The sequence below is a fragment of the Eptatretus burgeri genome, chromosome 25, assembly GCF_056783735.1.
Source record: "Eptatretus burgeri isolate ZD-2024b chromosome 25, Ebu_testis_v1, whole genome shotgun sequence".
Lineage (NCBI taxonomy): Eukaryota > Metazoa > Chordata > Myxini > Myxiniformes > Myxinidae > Eptatretus > Eptatretus burgeri.
The window spans coordinates 195024-218470 of NC_140985.1; the positions used below are offsets into that span (position 1 = coordinate 195024).

At 43.6% G+C, this 23447-nt stretch overlaps 1 protein-coding gene and 1 pseudogene across 8 annotated transcripts in view; one reads left to right on the forward strand and one right to left on the reverse strand.

Moving 5' to 3' along the window:
• Positions 1-23447, reverse strand: part of LOC147007774 (uncharacterized) — a 241636-nt gene that overhangs the window by 28741 nt on the left and 189448 nt on the right. The gene's annotated exons all lie outside the window — the stretch shown is intronic.
• Positions 277-11687, forward strand: LOC147007775 (uncharacterized; annotated as a pseudogene).

Here is a 23447-nt window from a genome sequence, read left to right on the forward strand (position 1 = left end):
GGTCAATGACCTTGAACATCGAAGATAACTGTTTTTTTACCATCCCATCCTTCATTATAAACACGTTGAACGATGTAAACAATGCATTTTTATTCCAATAAAGATGTGTATATATCCTACAGAGTGTTTGTGGTTAATTTCAGGTACTTTGATGATCTAAATCATTTAATTTTCATTGGTCCAACACATTTAAATGTGATATTTTCACGTAAAATCATCTTAGATTGCGCTAACACGATTTATGCTTTGTGTGTTTCAGATAGCCTGTCAGACTCATCCTGGAGGTTCTGCTAACAGCTATCCTTAGATTATAGAACTGTTTAACAACTGGTGTTGGCAAGCCTGAAGAAACTATATTCACAGGGTAGTGGAGGACGCTGTCACCATGTCAAAACGCCATGTCTTGATAGATCCAACTCAACCTTGCAGCACATCCAAACAACCCAAGCCACCTTGCCCAACTGACTGGAAGCTTTGTATTCTTTGCCAAGCAGAAACATGGGATGCCTTGCAGTGTCCAGCCAAATCCAGCAAGAAACCTGTGGGTAGCGGTTCTGTGTTATTGGCAAAGGACCTCCTCCAGTTTGAGGACATTGGCCACATGCCGACTGAGCTGAATCTGGACAGATTGGACGATGGAGGTGGCGTAGAGGCCACGCTGATTGCACACAGTGCTCTGTGGCATAAAACCTGCCGGTTAAAGTACAACCAAACAAAGCTTCAGCGACTAGTACAGCGGAGTTCAAGTGGTGGTTCGACTGTTCACACACGGTCTGCTCACAGCCACGTGAAGCTCACAGAGCCTGTGTGTTTCTTCTGCAATGAGTCAGCTGGCTCTGAAGGCCTACATGAAGCGTCAACCAAACAGATAGACATCAATGTTCGGAAGTGTGCCTTAGAGCTGGAGGACACGGAGCTGCTGGCCAAACTTGCCCCCGGGGACATGATTGCCCTCGACGCCAAGTATCACCGCAACTGCCTCCGCATTCTCTACAACAGAGCCAGACAAGCTGCCTCCAAGGATGAGTATGGGGATGATGCTCGTCTGCAAGGCATCGCCTTTGCTGAGTTGGTGGCATTCATGGAGGACACGCGTGGCGACGACTGTGCTCCTGTTTTCAAGCTGGCAGACCTGGGTGACCTGTACAAGGTCCGACTGGAACAGCTGGTGCCACAGTGGAGACTCGGATTCAAACCACCAGATTGAAGATCTGACTCGTGTCTGCCTTCCCTGACCTAAGAGCACATTCACAAGGGAGAGACACACTTCTGACGTTTGCAGAAGACATTGGAGATGCTCTCAGGAAGGCCTGTGACCATGACAGTGATGCCATGCATTTGGTGCGAGCAGCACAGGTTTTGCGCAAAGAGATGTTCGACACCAAGTTCACCTTTGATGGATCATTCCAGCCCGAATGTCAGAAAGCAGCGGTTCCACCAACACTCTTGGCTCTGGTGAACATGATTCAGGATGGGGCCAACATCAAACACCAGACCCAGCTGGTGGACACAGCCACCACAACTGCCGCCCTAACTGTGTCACAGCTGCTGGTCTTCAACAGTGTCAAACATGCACGAGCAGTGAAGTCATCAAGCACCTTGCGTCACAGCCGTGACCGTGAAACTCCACTTCCACTCTACATTGCACTGAAAGTCCATGCTGTCACACGCAAGAGGGGCTCATTGACACACTCTTCCATCTCGAGATGTGTGTCTCATATGACCGCCTCCTGCAAGTGTCATCCGACATCAACAATGGAGTTTGCCAACGCTTCAGTATGGAAGATGTTGTGCAGAAAGGGAGCACAAAAGTAACCATATGCACGGTCGACACTGATGTCGTGGTATTGGCTGTGGCTGCATTCCTGAAGATAAAGCCGGAAGAAATGTGGATAGCTCTTGGTGCTGGCGTCAGTTTCAGGTACATTGGTGTGCACAAAGTGGTTGGCAAGCTGGATCCAAGAACCTGTGACACTCTCCCAGTCTTCCATGCAATCACAGGATGCGACACTGTCTCTGCATTCGGCGGCAGGGGAAAGAAGACTTCCTGGGACACGTGGACGGCTCTCCCTGAAGTGACTGAGGCCTTTGAAGAGCTCTCACGGGTGCCAGGTGGTGTGAGCGATCTGTCCATGTCACTAGTGGAGCGCTTCGTGGTGCTGATGTACGACAGAACCAGCGACACCATTGAGGTAAATGAAGCAAGGAAACAGCTCTTCACTCAGAAGTCCAGGACCCTGGAGAATATCCCACCCACACAGGCTGCTCTGAGGCAACACATCATGGGTGCCACCTTCCAGGCCAACATCTGGAACCAGGCGTTAGTTCCTGACCCTGAGCTCGCAAGCCCTTCTGATTGGGGATGGGTAAAGGATGCAACAGGATGGCAGACACTCTGGACCACCCTTCCAGAAGCATCACAATCCTGCTACGAACTGATACACCGTGGGTGCAAGCAGGGGTGCACGGGGCGCTGCAAGTGCAACAAGGCAGCCCTCATGTGCACTGCCCTGTGCTCATGTTCAGGAGACTGTGAGATCATCTACAGAGGACAAACATGGACAAACATGGCCTGAACTATATTACTATCACCCTGTCCATCACTATTCTTCAGATAATTGATACAGATGCACACATGTTAAACTTGTTTAATCCAGCCAAAATAAACACTGGCTGAGGTCATTGTTTGCATCTAAAATGTAACCTGTAGGATATATGTGGAGTCTAAGTAAGAGGTATGTGCAGCAACAGGTAAAATAGCTTTTAAAAAAGTGGTGTATATTGAGGTTTTTCGTGCGATAATGCCAAAAATGAAGATTTTTCATCGTCCAAGGTCAATGACCTCTTATAGGGCTCAGAAGTCAAATCTGAAGTGGCTCCACGTCTGAAAATAAACTTTATGGTATATACAAACACTGCTGAAAATTTCATGCTTTAGTCATAAAATGCACAATACATTCCATATATGAGGTTATCTGCCCCACTATTTGATTACAATTGGTGGACAAACAATAAAAGGAGACAAAGAGGTCACGTGTCGTTTGTGGTTGAATTAAATTGAAGTAAAATCGAGAAGTAAAATCAATATGGCCGCCGAGTAAGGGATGGGAGATAAACTCGTCCTACATGGGGTCTCATGGTGGTTCATGTGTCCTGTAAGAATGAGATAAACACCATTGGGGTCATCGCTCCACAATGGAATACGGGGATGAAGGGAACATGTTCGGGATTGAAACAAAACACGTGGTGTGGTTGATTCAGAGATCATGTGGTGTGGTTGTTTCAGAGATCACGTGGTGTGGTTGTTACAGAGATCACGTGGTGTGGTTGTTACAGAGATCACGTGGTGTGGTTGTTACAGAGATCACGTGGTGTGGTTGTTACGGGGATCACGTGGTGTGGTTGTTACAGAGATCACGTGGTGTGGTTGTTACAGAGATCACGTGGTGTGGTTGTTACAGAGATCACGTGATGTGGTTGTTACGGAGATCACGTGGTGTGGTTGTTACATTTCTGAGTTGTAACAGTTGGCCTATTTGCTTTCCAATTTATTCTTCAACTTCTTCCTGTGATATTTATCGGTACTTTCCAGTACTTTGAATGGTAGGATTTGATTCGGATTGTTTTCATTGGCATACAAGGTGTCCATGAACTACCGTTCCAAATTCAGACCGTAATAAAAATAATTAATAAAATAGGATACAATAATGTGGTTTGATGCTTGTGTATGAACGAACAAATTCTCAGTTTTTCTCAGTTCAGTCGACCGAACGAGGCGGCCCAACCGAAGGATAAGCAGAAGATCTCTGAACTCAAGTGACTGTTTTTTATTTGCTTGATTGTACATCGGTAGCCAGTCAAGAGAAGGAAATCTAGAGAAATTTTTCAAGCACGAGAATCAGAAATTTCCACCATCATTATCTGCAGCAGGGAAACTTCGGCAAGGAAAGAAATCTGATCTCCTTGGATGTCTTAAATCCGGCGGAAAATCAGCCCACTTGAATACCCCAACTGCTGAAGGAAGAATAATTGATGGTGCTGCAGTGGTGCACTTTCTGCCAGTGGGAGAATCCAGGACCTTTGGGGAATATGCCAGGGAGGTATTTGTACCATATGTAGTTTCAGAGCTGGAAAGGTCTCTTCGAGTCGATATTGTTTGGGATGTTTATCGGAGAAACACTTTGAAGCTCTCAGCAAGAGAAAATAGAGGGACAGGGGCTCGTAGACGTGTGCCTCCAAATGTGAAGCTGCCAGGCAATTGGAAAAACTTCCTTCGCAATGATGACAACAAGGATGAACTCTTCCAGTTCCTAGGTGCTGAGAGTGTGTCAATGTTCATGAGTCAGTTGTCAGCTCTAATATGAACCACAACTTGGATGGACTGCAGCCTTGCTCACATGAGGAGGCTGACACCAGGATTCTACTCCATGTGAAAGATGCCCTGAATTCTGGTTTTAAAGATGTGATGATCAGGACTGTTGACACGGACGTTGTTGTTCTGGCTGTGGCTCATTTTCAGAAATTGGAAAACCTTGAAAAACTATGGATAGCGTTTGGAACAGGAAAGGAATTCCGATACATTCCCGTGCTTGAGATGGCAACAGCAATTGGCCGTGAAAATGGCAAAAGGTTTGCCCTGTGCAAAGTTTCATGCTTTCTGCAAAAACCTGAAAGATTCTGGTGCTGAGTAGCTGTACTAAAAGGAAGAAAGCACCTCGAAAAAAGAAACCATTTGATGGAGGCGAAGAATGACGATGACAACGACTGTGACAGGGACGAGGGTGTGGATGGGGACTGCGATAAATTTTATAAACTTTTAAAAACAGGGGACGGAAGCTTAAAAGTGATGAAGTCGGTGCAAAAAATGTACATCAGTACGTGCACGAGAATCACTCAATTAAAATACTTCAAACGAAAGTTGACATGAATTATAATAGGTACTTTCAAATGAAAGGTGTGATAACACATTGCACAACGTTTTTAAAAGTCATTTTAAAACACTGATAACCAATGTTTCATCTGTCATATTTTGCTCTTTTTTATTATTATATTTTGTTGATGTTATTTACTTTACAGTGGAGAGCATTTTATGATGAAACCAAAGTGTGATGTTGTCTATTGTAATGAAGGGTTCAGTGAAGTGGATTCTGGAGTAGGAGAGAGGGAGCCCTCACTTGATGCACCAGCACCCAAAAGTGAAGATGAGAGCCCTTGCTGTCAGTGTGGCGAAGTTACCCACTACCTGATGCAGCACCTGCGCAGTGTTCATGGCATGGAGTTCAGCAAGAGGAAGGTTGCCATGACAATGTATAAATCACCCTCCAAAACGTATATTGTTTTGTAATAACAGCTCGTTGTTTTTCATCATCGTTCACTTTTGTTATTCAGATAAAAGCTTATTGTAAATGTTGTGAAATATTTATTTGTTTTTCCTGTTCCCAGATATACCATTCCTCTTCACTACGTGGTCACCGGATGTCAAGGACAATTTTAAAGAATTGATAAAAACCTTGTTAATCTCCATAACATCAAATGAAGATGTTAATTTTTTTTAATGAGAAGCTTGATTGATTTATTTTAAAATGTTATCAATGTTTATTTTTGTATTTTACAGTTGTGTTTCCCTTCGTTATTGATTTGTCGTTTTGAATGTTTTTTGTGTTTTTTGAAACGAGATGTGCAGTATAAACGACGAATGAAAGCTGCGCGAGTGTTGATGTTGGAAGCTCATTTGAGACCCCTTCAAAAGTTGACAACTCAAACATCAGCGGATAAAAAAGGGGGAAAACATGCAAAGAAAACAAAACATCTGTAGGAGAGGCTGGAGGATGAGTCGGAGAATGAGGAGGGCAAAGCTCTACAATCTTTGATTTTAATATATTGTTTAATATTATCTTTGAGGACAATATATAAAAAATATATCTATATAACACAAGTTTTAATAATGGAATAGAAAATGAGGAACTGAGTTGTTACATGTGAGGGCTGTTGCATTTTATTTTTTTCATCAGAATGTTTTTTTTGTAAAATGTCATCTCATTGAATGAGACTTTACATTATGTTTGGGTTAAAACATATATCCATTCCTGCTAGTCACAGTGTTGTGAAAACGTCAGCTCGGCTCGGTCAGGTACAGTGGTAAGTATTGAGTAATGTTGATGTTTTGTAATTATGTTAATTGTATCACTGTCATTGATGGAAACAGTTGTACTGATTCCGTTTTAATTTATTTTTTTCTTGGAATCTACATGATTATGGGATGGGTGGGAGAAACATTATCACATGATGTGATTCAGGGAAAGGCATGACAATTCATCGAGTAATATGTGCACTGGCCGAAGTGGACATCACTGATGCTGATGGGCCGTCTATACATGTTCATAGCATGTGTACAATGTGTAATGATGTGCACACGTGGTTATTTTTATATCCGTACTCACCCTAACACATTGACCATCCTTTATTAACACTTATTTCATCCTCCTCTTATTCCAAAAATTATTTACTTTCTTTTTTAAACTTCCAGGACCATCAATTGCAGCTTCAGCACAAAAATTTGTGCCATTGTATAGAGATCCAGGGCAGAGGTAAAGTGATGATCTATTGTTTTTCCTAATTTCTATCGGACAATGATCAGATAACACTTTAACATGTTGTTATTATGGAGCATAGATTCTTAACCTGGGGGTCGTTTGGGGTTTTTCTGGGGGTCATAACATCAATTTGTTGAGCCCATTTTTAGGAACCGAACAAAGGTACATACCACAGTATTTTGTTCACATATGCACGTACGTAAAATGAAATATGTGATGGCGACAAAAGTAATGCAAGTTGAGGATTTTATTTTAAAAAACAAAAAACTACTGAGTAAAATTACTGGTATGTGTGTTTTATGTATGTGTGTATGCATGTGTGTATGTATGTATGTATGTTTGTATGTATATGTGTGTATGTTTGTATGTATGTATGTATGTATGTATGTATGTATGTGCATGTATATATGTGTGTATGTATGTATGTGTGTATGTTTGTATGTATGTTAGTATGTATGTTTGTATGTATGTATGTATGTATGTATGAATGTGCATGTATATATGTGCATATATCGTGTTGCGGTTCTCGGAACCGCATGCATGCAACAGATAGTTGTCCCGAGTCAGTTATGCCATGAGTGTACGTGCAGATAGACTCCTTCTTTTTGTGTTGTGGGAAGAGTCGGAAAAGGAAAAACCATGAAGGAAGAGTGGGAAGAAGGACTCGTGTGGGAAGAGTCGGAAAAGAAAAAAAACATGAGGAAGAGAATGGAGGAGAATTGAGGAGGAATTGAAGGAATTGAAGGAGTGAAGTGTGTGTTCCTGCTACATGTCTCCGACCACACGACGTCGACCAAGCGTCCTGCCAAATGCTCCACCCTTGCCATCTGGACTCCGCCCTTCTCCACTCAAGTTCCTCCTCCAGACACGATCTCGACACGTGTGGATGAAGCCCGAACTACGCAACCATTGTCGGGTACCGCACCACGGAGCATCCCTTCCCCCGAAACGCTCAGGTACCGAAAAACTAAAACCTCAACCCCCTTCCTCCCTGGCTGCAAAAGTCCTTTTCTTTTCATTGCGTGTTATTTGTCTGAGTGTGTGTCTGAGTGTGTTGGCGCCTGTCTGTCAAGTAAGCCTGTAGAAGATCTTTTGTTGTTACTGTGACTAATCTCGCGTCAAGTCTGCACTATGTCTGCTTTGCAAGTTGCTTGTATAATTGCCACACCCCACATCTCTCTCATCTTTCCCTGCGTTACATACCCAAGAAACCTTTGTTGTGCCACATGCTTTTCCTCGCTTGTCGTAAATAAATAATTGTTGTAGAAATGTTCCCAGCTCGCCTTTGTCTTTTCCCTCATTGGTCCAGCATGGTTCGAATCCAGGTAAGCCGGGTCTTTATTCCCAACGGTCCATTTCTTCGAGCCAGTACGTCCTTGGCAGTGTCGCTCGGCTGCTGTTCCAGTTGACAGTATTCGGTCTTGCTTTCCCGGACCACTGATGGGGGATAAGCTAATGGCTATGCAGCAACAAATGCCACGGATGCATGGACAGTTTCTTGATCCGAAGACCGCTCTCTCTTCCGATCGTCCTCATCCGTCCCTTTCAGAATTAGCGGCAAAATTCCCTCAACTCATTTCGGAGGAGAATCTCGACAAGTTTGATGATGAATGGCGTGCTCTTCAGTTCGCGAACGACACTGTGAAGGGCCTTGGTGTGGATATGAATCCAGTGCAATTCTGGGACGCTCTCATGAGTGTGAAAGACGGAAATGGTGACCTTACATATCGAACTCTTGGGAAGTTCATGTGCACCTTACTGGCCCAACCTCATTCCTCGGCTTGCGTAGAACGGATTTTTTCGGAAGTGAACATGGTGAAAACACCTCAAACCAACCGACTGCATGCGTCAACAGTCGCCAATAGAAAACTGTCACGGCAGACCATCAGTCGCCAGGGAGCACAGTGCCACACATGGCAGCCACCCAAGGTTGTTGTGGAAGATCTACAATATGGCAGATGCCATGCACGATACAAGGAGATGTGTGACCGGGACACTGACTCGGTTCGTTTCTATGATGTGGAGGGCCAGGATAACGATACCGCTTCGAGAAGATAACGATGCCGGTTTGTTAGTGAGTCGTGGACCAATGTATGGACCAAGTGGACCGTTCATATGTATCACATGAATGATTTTTGATTTTTCGCTCCCGATCTTCTGACATTACCGAATTTTGCTGTGCCGACCGACTATAGGTTTTCTATGATCATCGCTTTTCCTAAACCTTGTGAATTCTTGGCTTTTTTCATTGCCTCACCTTGGAATTTATGAAAATGAGGAGTGGTCGCCCAGATCCTGACGAGGTGGCAGCATGGAGGCGACGTGTGTGACGTGAGGCGATGAGATCACGTGGTTCATTCATTTCCCGCTTTCGTCATTGAGCTATATTTACATTGAGGTACTGAAGACACTTTCGTATGAGCTCTTATCTTTGGGAATATAATTTGATAAGTGTTACCGCCAATCGGTGTTGACTTGTCTGGAGCAGAGTGTTTGAGTATCAGGTAAATCTGACCCTTGCAGTGGAATTGTCTGTCGAGTTTTTACACTTTGGACAGGTCACCACTCCTGTCCAAAGGACAGGTCACCACTCGAATGGCTCAATCATCCCAGCAAGCTGGTATTCATGTTGCCGACCTCAGAAGGATGACATGCTGAGTCAACCACACCTGGTATCTATTCAAGAAAAAAGCAGGATTTGAAATGAGGACCCGAAAATACCAAGCCCACCAATCTAACATTAAGCCAACACCAGGCACGGTTACTTGTGGTCTTTGAGATTAATATACTTCACAGTTCGAATCAGATGGTGTGAAGCAGATGGTGCGTGCAGATCGTCGACTCACGGTGCGGATGATTGCTGAGGAACTTTCCATCAACAAGGACACTGTCTGGAGCATCATCACTGAAAATCTCGAAATGCGCAAGGTGTGCGCAAAGATGGTCCCCAAGCTGTTGTCCGAGGACCAGAAACAGCAAAGAGTCACTGTCCGTCAAGACATTATCGAGCACCTCGAGGACGATGCAGACCTGCTCGGGAGAGTCATTACTGGCGATGAATCGTGGATATTCGAATACGATCCAGAGACCAAACGACAGAGTCGTCAGTGGAAAAGTCTGGCATCACCAAGACCAAAGAAAGCAAGGATGTCGAAGCCGAAGGTCAAGGTGATGCTCATAGCGTTTTTTGACATCAAGGGCATCGTCCCCTTCGAGTTTCGACCACAGGGTGAAACAGTGAATCAATACGTGTCCAAGGAGATCCTCTGGCGCCTCATGAGATCAGTCGGGGACAAGAGGGGGGATCTGTGGGAGAACAACGCCCCTGCTCACAGTGTCCTGAGCATCCGACACTTTCTGGCGGAGAGGAACGTGTCAACTCGAGAGCATCCCTCGTATTTGCCAGACTTGTCCCCTTGTGATTTTTTCCTATTCCCCAAGCTAAAGGGGGTGATCAAGGGGACCCGATTTCCTGATGTGGAGGCCATCAAAAGGACCGTGACGACGGAGCTCTGGAGGATTCCAGAAGCCTCCCGGGATGCATCGAAGCGTGGAAGAAGAGGATGGACAAGTGTGTGAGTCTGGAGGGAAACTATTTTGAAGGGGACAAGCTGTGATTTCAAGATGTGTTTCGGAATCAAATTTCTGTGGTCAGTCACATTACTTTTTTGACGGACCTCGTGCATTTACATAACATAAATATGTATGAAATACATGTAAATATATTCCCTTCAGGATTCTTAGTTTTATACACCACCGATCATGCTCGAGCATCGTTGTGGAGGAAAAGGGTGAAATAAAGAAAATAGCGGGAATATAAAACAAATAAAAACAACAAATAGTTTTGCAATAACTCGGCACGCCAAACGTGACACCGAAACACACACCTGTGAGCAACTGAAAGACACACCTGTGAGTTATTGAAAACAAAATCCAAAATAAAATATGCAAGAAAGTTCGTTTTTACCCTGCACGATGTGTGGATTTCGAAAGAAAACACAACGAAGGTTCGAACTTCCCTTGTGATTTTTTCCGATTCCCCAAGCTCAAGGGGGTGATGAAGGGGACCAGATTTCCTGATGTGGAGGCCATCAAAAGGGCCGTGACGACGGAGCTCCGGAGGATTCCAGAAGAAGCCATCCGGGGATGCATCGAAGCGTGGAAGAAGAGGATGGACAAGTATGTGAGACTGGAGGGAAACTATTTTGAAGGGGACAAGTGGAAATTTAAATATATTTTTTGGAATAAAATTTCTGTGAAGTCAGTACCGTTACTTTTTAGACGGACCTCGTATATGGAATCATTTAATATTGTTGTTTCAATATGTTTGTAAATGCTGTTTTTGTCAAAAAGAAAAAAAAATTGTCAAATAAATAATGCAGGAAAATGCTGAATGATTAAAAAATGTGCATCGAAGCAGGGTGCACATTGGACAATGTGTGCTGTCACATTGGATCTCTTTTTTTATAAATACAGTATATTGTGATGGATTAACGATGAGATACAGGGCAGAGGTAAAGTGATGATACACTGTTTTTCCTCATGTACAACGGACAATGACATAACAGCCAAAATATGATGTTGTAGACTCAACTGATGAACAGAAAAACTTCTACCCCAACGATGAAGAGGCCTGTTATTGCATTTTAATGATTTTTTTTTTCTGTAAAAATAAATAAATAAACAGCGTGTCCCAAAAGTCTCCATGCATAGGGAAAATTAACACTTTCAGCAAAATGTCTCCCGAAATTCTTCATACATAGCTTATATCTTCCTTTTTTTTCAGATTCCCTTCAGGAATGCCTTTGTCAAAAGAAGAACGCATTGAAATCATTCTCAAGGCTGGTTCGGGAAGCTGTCGCAAATTTTGCAATCGACTTTAAAAGGAAACATGGCAAGCATATCACACATGACACTGTTGCCAAAGTTATTGAGAAGTTCAGAAAGACTGGTAGTGTTGCGGACCAACCGAGACGTGGACGTCCACGAACATCCACTGACGAAGGTACAACCGACATGGTGCTGCAGCGTTTGCAAGGAATCCAACAAAAAGCATACGACGATTGTCTGCAGAAAGCGGTGTCAGCAGAATGATCAAGTATCCAGCGCATCGTGGAAAAAGAAAAATGGCATCCACACAAAATGCAAATGTTCCACCATCTTCGTGAAGACGACCCAGATAGGAGGTTGGAATTTTGCAAATGGGCTCCAAACAAATTGGACGGTGATGCAAACTTCACAGCTGGGATCCTGTTTACTGATGAAGCCAATTTATACATCAATGGAGAAGTCAATCGCCAAAACTTACGTCACTGGAGTGTTACCAACCCGAACTGGATGAGTCCGTCAAAAATTCAAGGTGCCGGAAAAGTGGTGGTATGGTGTGGGATATGGGGCAACAAAATTGTTGGACCTGTTTTCATTGACACAAATCTTAATGCCGCCATTTATCTCAACATGCTGCAAGCCAACATCAGGGCGTCCCTCTTAAACGAGGCTGGAGAATTCCCACGTCATTTCCAGCAGGACAGTGCACCACCTCATTATGGTATGTGCATACGCCGATGGTGGGATGAACAGTTTCTGCGTTCTTGGATTGGTCGCCATGGCCTTGTGGAGTGGCCTGCGAGATCCCCAGATCTCAACCCACTCGAATTTTACTTGTGGAGGCACTTGAAGGCCATGGTGTCCAAGGAAAAGATTCAGAACATGGATCATTTAAATTTTAAAGGAACACATTCAAAGTGCAATTACTTGCATAACGCCAGATGTGTTGACACGAGTTCACCATGAGTGGGAGAGACGACTTTGTGTGTGTTTACAAGGAAATGGCAATCATGTGGAGAACATTTTGTAAATAAAGTTACATTTTGCGAACAGAGTTAATTTCCCCGATGTATGGAGACTTTTGGGACAACCTTTGGTGTGCACATTACGTTATGTCTTTATTTTTCAGTATACATTGATGAATGTATTTTTGTTTGTTTTTCATTTTTGCAGCCAGGGAAAAGGCAGCGAATAGTTTATTCAAAAAAGCTTGATGAAATGATACGTTTGAAATTTACAGAAGACATCAAAAACAGATTTGTGACCGCATCAAGCGTCATGGAATTTCCTTTTTTTAAACAAAAACCAAAAAAATTTCTGTTATTAAAATTGTGTGAGCCTATGTATATATATATATATATATATATATATATATATATATATATATATATATATATATATATATATATATATATATATATATATATATATATATATATATATATACAATTAAGCCCAAAATTATTCATACCCAATGAAAAATCTGAGAGTTTTGCATTTATCTCATACCTCCAAGCTGGAGTGGTGGAACTTTCACTGCACCCAAGGACATTTGGTTGGCAAGTGAAAATCCACATATATTTTGCCTCAACATTATGAGCATAACAAAAATGTTAAGATTTCTGTTTTTATGCCTGTCCAAAATTATTCATACCCCATACCAAGTCTCAGAATTGAGGCCAATGTTGTGATAATGCACAGGCTTTTGATAATCCTTAGATTCTTTGTAATGTTTTGCAATTATTCCAAGATGTGTGCATACAATCTGAATGCATCACAAATGTGGTCTATTGAATGTACAGTGAGGAATGTTATAGAACAACATTCTGCTATTAGACTATAAATTAAGGGGAGCTGATGCAATAATTCTCAGGTCATTGTCAGCATGGCGAAGAAGAAAGAAGTCAGTGAGGACTTTCGGTTGTGCATTGTGAATTCTCACGAGGAGGGGAAAGGCTACAAAGCCATTTCGAAGCAGTTCCGAGTGCCAGTTGCCACCATACAAAGCATAATTACACACAGATTCATTCTCGATTGTGTTGGGACGCACGATAATGATGGAGATTATGATGACAATGGCATTGAATGTTTTGACCCTTTTGTTGATGTGTGTGCAGAGGAAGAAGTCATAGTAACAGTTGCCGGGGAGAAAGATGCCATGTTTGGCAGCGATTCCCTCATCATTCCATCGCATAAACTCTCCAGAAATGCAAGACGATACACCAGGCTCTTGCAGATGGCAGGTTGGGAGGGAAAGAGTTCAGAGGGGGAGAGGAGGCGGGGGGGGGGAGAGGAGGGGGAGAGATGTGACGATGTGACTCTAGAAGATGTGACGTCTAGTTTAACAGCACACACACACATTGATGAATCACCCTGACTTTGAAACACCGAGTTGACAGTTTATAGCTGGGTCGGGACTCGAACCCAGGCTGGAGTGCAAACCAAATGGATATTTCCATTCATGGTATGATGGAAACGAATCCCTTTCTTTCATGAATATTGTCAGTGCCACACTCCTGATAATGTGGCAGTTTGTTCCTTGTGGTTTTACATATTTGTAAGTTTGTGCTGAGGCAGTTCATTGTCTACCTGCATTTTATTTTCCACGCAAAGAAATCATTTTCGAAAAACGATTTTTACGATATTTCTATACTATATTTCTTCTATACGATATACTGTAAACTATATTTCTATACTATATTTCTTCTATACGATATACTATAAACTATGTTTCTATACTATATTTCTTCGATGCGATATACTATAAACTATATTTCTCCAAGATTCCCCAACAACACGGACAGGTTTGTCCCATCAGTGCGGCGATACTTTTAAGGATAGTTTCATTCAAGTCTTTGCAAAGGGGACGCAGCGACCAAGACATCGCCCTTCACGTCATGACTACCAACGTCGATGACATCCGAGTGTTTATCACATGGCCCAAAGAGGTGAAAATGACAAGGTGACAGATCGGGGCTGGAAGGTAAATGGCTTGGAACCTGTCACCGCATCTGCACAAGTGTTGCATTCAGTGACATTTGCTGTGTTAGGTTTAGCATTGTCAGGCAGCAATGCGACGACACCTTCATTCATGATGAACTCCCGATACAAATTCAAACTTTTTCTGCCATTTCTTCGAACCGTGCAGGTAGACCTTGAAATATATGTGTGTATATTTATATATATGTATATCTTCAGGGATATTAAGTGCTTATTTATTGCAGGTTGTTTCTCAAGTTTAAGGTTATGTTGAGCAAACGCATCAGTATTCAGCACACATTCAGAAAAAGAAAACTGTGCCATAATCTTTCGACATAGATTTGGTAAATGTGCCATTGGGAATCCTACGGATTTGAGAATTTGTTTCGGATTTCAGAATCCGATCCAACAAATGCATACCAACATCTGGGTCCTCAGATAGTTATTCCCCTAAATGCATGTCCAGGATAGACCTAGCCCCATGTGTGGTGGGATTCTAAATGTGATGCGTTGAGAAGGGTAAAGAAGAGATTCCATTTCTTATGGAAAGCTCCTTTTTCTCTTAACAAAAGACACATTCATGTACTTGAGATAGCGTTAGCCCAACGGAGGCTCGACACCAGTTTCTTTCACCGACGCCGACGCTCGCCTTTTCCCGTCGACATTTGGTTCCCCGTTCAGCAGCTCTATCGACGCTAACTGGCTCCTTTTCACATCGGGCCGAACATTGAGGTGATAATTGTTGTTGATGTTTTATGAGCGCTTCACGTTTTCGCTCAGTAATTCTGACAGATGACTGCTTTTTGCCGTTCGTCCAGCACCACGAACATGACATCGTAAGCCAGAAATAATCGCGGGACATGCGGGTTGTCACGGCAATGATTCGCAATGGGGCGGGGTGGATTTGGCTGGAGTCTGCGCCCGCCCAGACGGGCCGCCAATGAAGAGAAGACGAGAGGTCCGTTCTTGGCGGGTCGGTTGACAGTGAGTCAGTCAGACGGCTTTTCCAGTGAGTGAGTCGGTGTCAGTGAGATGGCTTTTCCATGTCAGACGGTTGTTTCGTCGATTTCTTTCTTGTCAGACGGTTGTTTTGTCGATTTCCAATCAGAAGGTAGCTGAGCTGGTGACAGTTGATGAAACCTTCAAACCTCACAGCGCCTCAGCTTCTCACAGCTCCCAACAGCTGTCCCTCGGTTGTGGCTGCTGGCAGTGGGTGATGCTCGGACTGTTATCGCTCCTTCTGCTTGAGACCCGCTCTTGGCGTGCCTGATTCTTGGGGGTCACGCCGATTGGTGTTGTGGCCTGTTTGCGAGTGGGAGCACGGCAAGGCTGGGCGCTGGCAACAGACAATGCACACTCATACATTTCAGGACGTTTTATTTGACGTACAACTTCTAATTGGTGAGCGAGAGGATTTCTCTTCCCCTCCCCACGAATGATCTGCTGGGTACCCTTGTATGTGTTTAATTGTTAAGTAAGTTATGATGATAAGCATCTGCTCTTTGTCTCTTTTTGAGTTTTTGTTGAGATGGCTGCTACCAGGACGTCGACCAGTGGCTTGCAGACGGCGAAGCTGTTCCTCATGTTCCTGCGCTTCGTTTTATCGGACAAACATTATCGGACTAAAAAAAATCGAGTTTTCGGAAGTTAACTGGTCCGATAACGATAAATGGAAGTTCACTTCCGATAATAGTCCGATAAAAAAGGGGAAACTTCGATAATTATCTGTTATCGGATTATCGCTTTTGTGCCCAACACTGTCTGAGGAACTGAAAAATCGGCGTTATTCTCAGGATTCAAGACGGATGGTCAAATTACGACTCAAAGAAACCGATGAACAGAAACAAAAACGTTTAGGATCAAAACGTTTAGAAACAAAACAGCTCAATCAATCATGGAAACGTATTTTTGCTACTGTTGATACATTGAATGACAAAGTGATTGACCTTACCCATAATGTCTACATTTGTGTCAGTGATCTTCATTATAAACATCGAGTCGCGGTGGACAAAGTCTCACTCGATGGTCAGAAACCTACTTTCTCGCAGGAACAAATGGACAAGCTTATTATCATTCTCAGGTCATTGTCAGCATGGCGAATAAGAAAACGTGTAAGCAGATAATAAACCAGAGTTCGTGTCAAAGCCACCCAATGCTCGACTGTTTATACATTTATCGTTTTTAAAAGACGAGTCTAATAATTAATATTTTTTTATAAAGCATTGCAGTGAAGTATAATTATAAAGCAATATATGTATTTGTATATTGTAATCAGTAACAAGAGCGCAAGTGAGCAAATATATGCCCTTACAAGAAGGTATATACATAATTGTGCGACGACATGGAAAACAGCATCCTGGTTGCCATGACAACCACTTTAGATGACGAATGTATGTCGCGACACACCCTCTCCACAGTCTGTACCGATGTACCAACTATGAAATGTGAAAGTTGAAAACTTTGGGAGTTTGAGTGCGGACAGGAACGGATGGAAAACAGCATCCTGGTTGCCATGGCAACCACTTTAGATGACGAACGTATGTCACGACACACCGTCTCCACAGTCTGTAACTCTGTCCCAAATATGAAACGTGAAAGTTGAAAACTTTGGGAGTTAGAGTGCTGACATGAACGGACAGAAACAGCATCCTGGTTGCCATGGCAACCACTTTAGATGACGAACCTATGTCGCGACACACCGTCTCCACAGTCTGTTCCTATGTACCAAATATGAAACGTGAACGTTGAAAACTTTGGGAGTTAGAGTGTGGACAGGAACGGACGGACAGACAGACAGACAGACAGACGGACCAACAACCGGTATCACAGAATACGCCCCGATATATATATATATACATATCGGGCATATAAAAATAGTATTGTTGATAAAAACATTAGAAAGGAAAAAATAACTTGCATCAAAAACTTTAACATTTTCACACACGCTCACGCTGACGCTGACGCTCACACAGGGTGTATCACTATAGCTCTCTGTTCTTCGAATAGGCGAGCTAAAAATGGTAAAACGCCAAGTTGCAATGAAAAGGAGGTCAAATTTCTGGTCCCAAAATTACCTGCTGACATTATCGTGAAACATGGATATCTAAATAGATTGGAAGCTCATACTCTCAAGCGTGTTATACCGTTTATGCGAACTGCACACATCCCACGTTCGGAAGAACTGAAAGTTATGGGACCCCTAATCAATGTGGAAGCAGAGATAGAGGAAACTATGCAAAATTTCGCACCAATCGATCAAAAATTTATTCCATGTGCATTGAAACGTAAACCAGAGTACCCAGGAGCCGATATTGAAGAAGTTATAGACACAGAGAAAGTTCTTGCATATTTCCAGTCTTTCAAGGAAAATAACAATCTGTACAGCGACATAGACTTTAACCACGAGACGGTAGAACAATTTGTATCGGAATCGCTAAAACGCGTGGAACAACAGGCTGACTGGAAAGAGAAACAACCCGAACTCGACGAATCTGAAGATGACAGTGAATGTGATGGAGAACCTAACGAATCACAAAATAATCAGGATTGTTCAATGGACCACAATGACGCTTTTAGGACATGTGGAATTGAGATTGCAGACGCAAATATTGTCCTGAATGAAAAGATCCACGATGACACGCGATGCCAGGACAACTTGTCTCGAGTTTCTCATGTTGAATTTCAACTGCAAGATTTAAATCAACATCACGATGCCAAACACAATATGGCGGACGATAAAAATGACCAACAACAAGAACATGCTGAATCCGAAGATGACACTGATGATGACAATGTTGAATTGCCCGATTTAAATCAAGAGAAAGACAACGAGAAACCCGAAGACAACGTGGCCGAGGATGATTATGCCCTTCCGCATTATCTGAACGAAATTTCCGATGATACTGCAAGAGACCCATTGACACGTGATAATACACCCAATGTGATCAGTGAAGTTATCGCTATTATGGAATCACAGAACAGGAACAGCATACAGCAACTAAAAAATCAAAAACTGGTCGACAAGAAAAAATAATAGCACCGGAGCTGATGGCAAATTCGTATATTGGGAAACCTCACAGTACCTCGAGGAAACAGCTTTCCCTCATCTCTTCCCATCTGGCTCTGGTGGTTATTTGTCCACATATCAACCACAAAGTGTAAGTTTTGCGAATTATATCAACCAACGGATTGAAGGTGTCGATCAACGATTCCACGAAGATACAACGTATGTATTTTTCCTCTGTGTCGTAAAGGAAACCCTCGAAATCAAGCGGTCAATGACGACGTTCTTTCGGAAGTCAAAGGTGAACCGTAAAAAAATATGACGTGAAGTTTCTGAAACATGTTGATAAGTATGAAATTGAACGACAAAATATGTGGGGTACAGAGCTTTTAAAGCTACACGTGGAACAAGTCCTCACTTCCAACAGGCAAAAAACAAAGTTATGGCAATGATAAAACAACTTGAAACACCCAACATATTCCTCACATTGAGCGCTGCTGAGATGCATTGGCCAGAACTAATCAAAATGCTAATGAGAAAAGAGCGACGTCGTGAGGTTACCGAGGACGAAATCAAAGAAATTAACAAATCGGAGATAAGGAAGTTAATTTCACGAAACATGGTTGACACTGTGACGCATTTCAGTTATCGTGTTGGGGCGAAGAAGGACTCGTGTGGGAAGAGTCGGAGAAGGAAAAAAAATTGAGGAAGAGAATTGAGGAGGAATTGAAGGAGGAGTGAAGTGTGTGTTCCTGCGAGTTGTCTCCGACCACACGACGTCGACCAAGCGTCCTGCCTATTGCTCCACCCTCGCCCTCTGGACTCTGCCCTTCTCCACTCAAGTTCCTCCTACAGACACACGACCTCGACACGTGCGGCTGTGGCCCGAACTACGCAACCATTGTCGGGTACCGCACCAAGGAGCATCCCTTCCCCCGAAACGCTCACGCACCGAAAAACTAAAACCTCAACCCCCTTCCTCCCTGGCTGCAAAAGTCCTTTTCTTTTCATTGGGTTTTCTTTGTCTGAGTGTGTGTCTAAGTGTGTTGGCTAACAGCTTGGTTCCAGAGTTCGAAGTGCAAACGATTCTGCATTGTATATTCTTTGCTGTCAATCTATCCGTTATGTCTTTGGGTTCTCGCCTCAATGTGCCGAAGATCCCCGCGTCCACGCCGCGAGAGTCGGAGCATTCCTCTGGTAGGGGTGTACCAAGTCGAGGTCGGGCTTGCCGCGGGTCCAGAATGCACTCTTCCTTCCAGCGGTTGACAATCTCTGCAGTGCTTGCTGAAAGCATAGTCCGTGGAAATGAGGACACCACCGCTGCGGCTGTCCCTGAGAGTGCGGAACCGGAGCCACAGGTGGCTCAAGGGTGCTTGTCAGTGTGTGAGGATTGTGGAAGATCCTTTGGGAGTCGGACTGGTCTTGGCACAGGCGTAAGGTGCACCGCTTTGAGTTCCATGTGTCAAACCGACCTGTGTGGGTGAAGGCACGTTTGAACGAGGAGGAGGTGTATGCCATGGCTGTCAACGAGGCTCAACTGATACACAATGGAGTTAAATTCATCAATCAAGTGTTATCTCAGTTCTTGCCTGGATGGTCATTGGAAGCCATTTAGGGGAAAGGGAGGCAGGCCGTTGATAAAGCTCTTGTCGATTCCAAGCTGACAGAGCGAGCCCAGGGAAATACCACACTGGATGGCCTCTTCCCTACGTTGTGGGTGCCCCCGAGAGGAAACAAAGTCACCGGAGATGAGACGAGACAAACACCGAGGGACAAAACGGCCTTTCCTACACAGGTGACGGGGGTCCAGGCTCCCCCACCCTGTGTGGAAGCTGGCCCGGCTGACTTTGGTGAAGAGTATGGTGGTGACAGGTGGAAGGACATTGTAGGATATGTTAAAGGGCTACCGAAAGGGGAAAGAGCTTGGAGCGAGCACCGGTTAGTTCATCTCATCGGTCACTTGTATTTGGTAAGTCCTGAGGACCTCCAAGCCGAGCTTGAGATCGTTTTCGCAGTTGATGGTATGCAGTACGATAGACAATGCCTGCCCAGTGGTTCCCGGAGGTTGTAAGACGAAGGGAACCCGAAGAGACAACGTGAGAGAGGAACGAGTGGATGGCCAAGCACATGAGACTGTGCCGATACGTAAGCCCGACATGCCCCGTGCCGGGAGAGGGTGTCATCAGGTGACAAAGAAGCGTGCTCGGAGAACTGAGTTCGCTGCGGTTCAAAGGCTTCTTCGTGTGAACCCGGGCCTTGCTGGCAGGCAGTGTATTGCTGGGTCTTGGGCTCGAAGCAAACCCTGTGTGTATCGCACAGAGATGCACCGCTTCTGGAAAGTCATTTTTGAAAGGGAATGAGAAGTGGTTGCAGAACGTCAGGAGAACACAACAATATTGTGGCAGCTGGTGCGACCAATCACATTTCAGGATGCAGAGAGGGAAAGAATGACATTGATACATTCACAATGATCCACAGATCCTTGCGTGAGAACAAAGGTCAAAGGAGCACCTTGTGAGCCAACAGCCATCCATATCTAGTGCCCAACTGTGTCTGCGGACGTCCTGCAGTCGGGTTACTTTTTATGACGAGATTGGTGGCAGCATTTGCACTTCGGCCACCACAAACCCTTCATTCCGCAAAACATTCCAAAAGCATGAAAAAATCTGAAAGGCCACTCCTGTCCATCGCATCTCAGTGTTTACTTGTGTTCCTGACTTTTTTGTGTGTGTGTGTAATTAGTTATGTTTTCAACGAAGTATTGGTTTCAATTGTTTGTTTAACCCCTCCTTATCCTGAGACAAAACATCCAAAGATTTGCTATAAATGTGGGAGTGTTACGAATCACCTCGTGCAGCTCCTACGTGGGGTGCATGGTTTGACGTCATGTGAGAGTAAAACTGCCATGTCATCAAATAAATTTCCATCAAAAAGGTATTTTTTTGTCATTACAGCTCGGTTTCATCATCGTTTGATTTTATCATTCAGATAAATGTTTTTTGTGAAAAATTTCTGATAATTTTTTTGTTTTTTTCTGTTACCAGATATGCCATTGCTGTTAATTGTCCAGTGTCGAGCTGTAAATGGCAATTTAAAAGGATTGAGAAGCACGTTGTGAACGTACATGACATTAGAGTAAGATGTTGATATTTTAATGAAAATCTGGATTATTTATTTATTTTTCATGTTGTTTATATTTGTTCTTGTTTTTCATATTTTTCAGTTGTGTTTAATTCTGTAATTGATTTGTCATTTTGAATGTTTTTTGTTTGCTTCGAAAGGAGATGTGGAATATCGAAAATTGATGAAGGATGTTCACGTAAGCATGATGGAGGATAAATTGAGAGCTCTCCAAAGAAGAAGTCACACACCCGTGGAAAAAGGAGGAAAACGTGGATATGGGGGAGGAGGACGACGGGGACAGAGACGTTGACAAAATACAAAAAGTGTTAAAACTGTCTGACAAACCACACAAGGCATAACAAGATGTTTGAGGAATCGATAAAATGACAACACTGAATATGATAAAGTTGAAATATTTTTGAAGAAAATTGCGCTCCATTCTCCGAAAAGAAGGTACGATAAGACATTGCGTCACATTTTATGAAGTTATTATAAAACACTGGTGAACAATGTCTCATGTATCATATTTTGCTATTTTATTATTATTATTATTTTTGTTAATGTAATTGACTTTGCAGTGAGAGCATTTTATGATGAAACCAATGTGTATTGTTGCCTTTTGTATTGAAGGGTTCGGTGAGGAAGAGTCTGGAGGAGGAGAGAGAGAGCCCTCGCTTCACGCACCTGAGCTGACAAATGAAGATGAGACCTTTGCAGAACAGGAAGAGTTTTTTTCTGAGGCCTCTTGAGTTGCTTCTGGAGAAGGCACACCTGGATTTGACTTCTCCAGAGGAGGCACACCTGGATTTTCCTTCTCCAGAGGAGGCACACCTGGATTTTCCTTCTCCAGAGGAGGCACACCTGGATTTGCCTTTTCCAGAGGAGGAACACCGGATTTGCTTTCTCCAGAGGAACCAGGGGAAACAAGAAACCGATTGAAGACCTGAATGATCCTCGATGAATTGTGGTCCTGACGTTAAAATAATTATGTAGCAGAATAACTTAAAAGTGAATAATTTTAATTGTACCTCTTCCACACTTTACAGCTCCACAAGACTGCAAAAGAGTTCTACCTTGAGGATCCCAACATTTTGTTGATGAAGCCAGAGTACATGGTGCATGATCCATGTCTTGAAAATCATTTCAAGAATCCGCGTTGACTGAATTTCCTGAAAAACGAAGGCTCCATAACAAGAGATAACCAGGTGGGATAACATTCACTCCTCACCCCCACTCCCCTCCACCAACAGGAATGTACGATTACTTCGTGTGAATTGCAGTTTACGTTTCCAGATTTTTGGATGCAGCGATATGTTTATGACGTTTGGGGGGTGGGGGAGGAGGGGGAGCAGATTGTTTGGTATCAGTTATTGGAAAGCACACCTGCACTGGATTTGTTTGTGTAAAGTAATTCATAAATTCACACTTTTTTGGGAGCACACACTTTTTGGTAACATTGCAGACTTAGTCCTTCCCCGTGAGAGGCCCAGGGGTACATTTGCATGCCCTGAGTTACGGGGACATCTATCTCAGGGTGCAGAATGGCTGGTTGTCGTCTCGTTGACGTCCGATTGACGCCGAGGAGGAGGTTCCGGACACCACTCCCCACAATCAAACCTCCCTCCACCTTGAAGATAAGAGCGGTTGTTGGCTTGGAAGATGGAGATCGTTCGTGACGTCTGTGATCACACAGGGAGAGAGCTCATTCCCAATGGGCCCACAGGTTTGTTCGTGCCCTGCAGCTCCGAACCTGCCTTCTCAACAGTGCCCTGCTCACTTGTTCACCCTGCCCTCGCCCAATCCTCATTTCCGAAATCTTCTTCATCCGTGTCAGTGTGCATGGTTGCGAACAGCTTGTCGTGGCCACGAGCAGGTTATACCTTGTTGTGTTGCTCTTATTGTGTATTTACATCCTGAAGGTG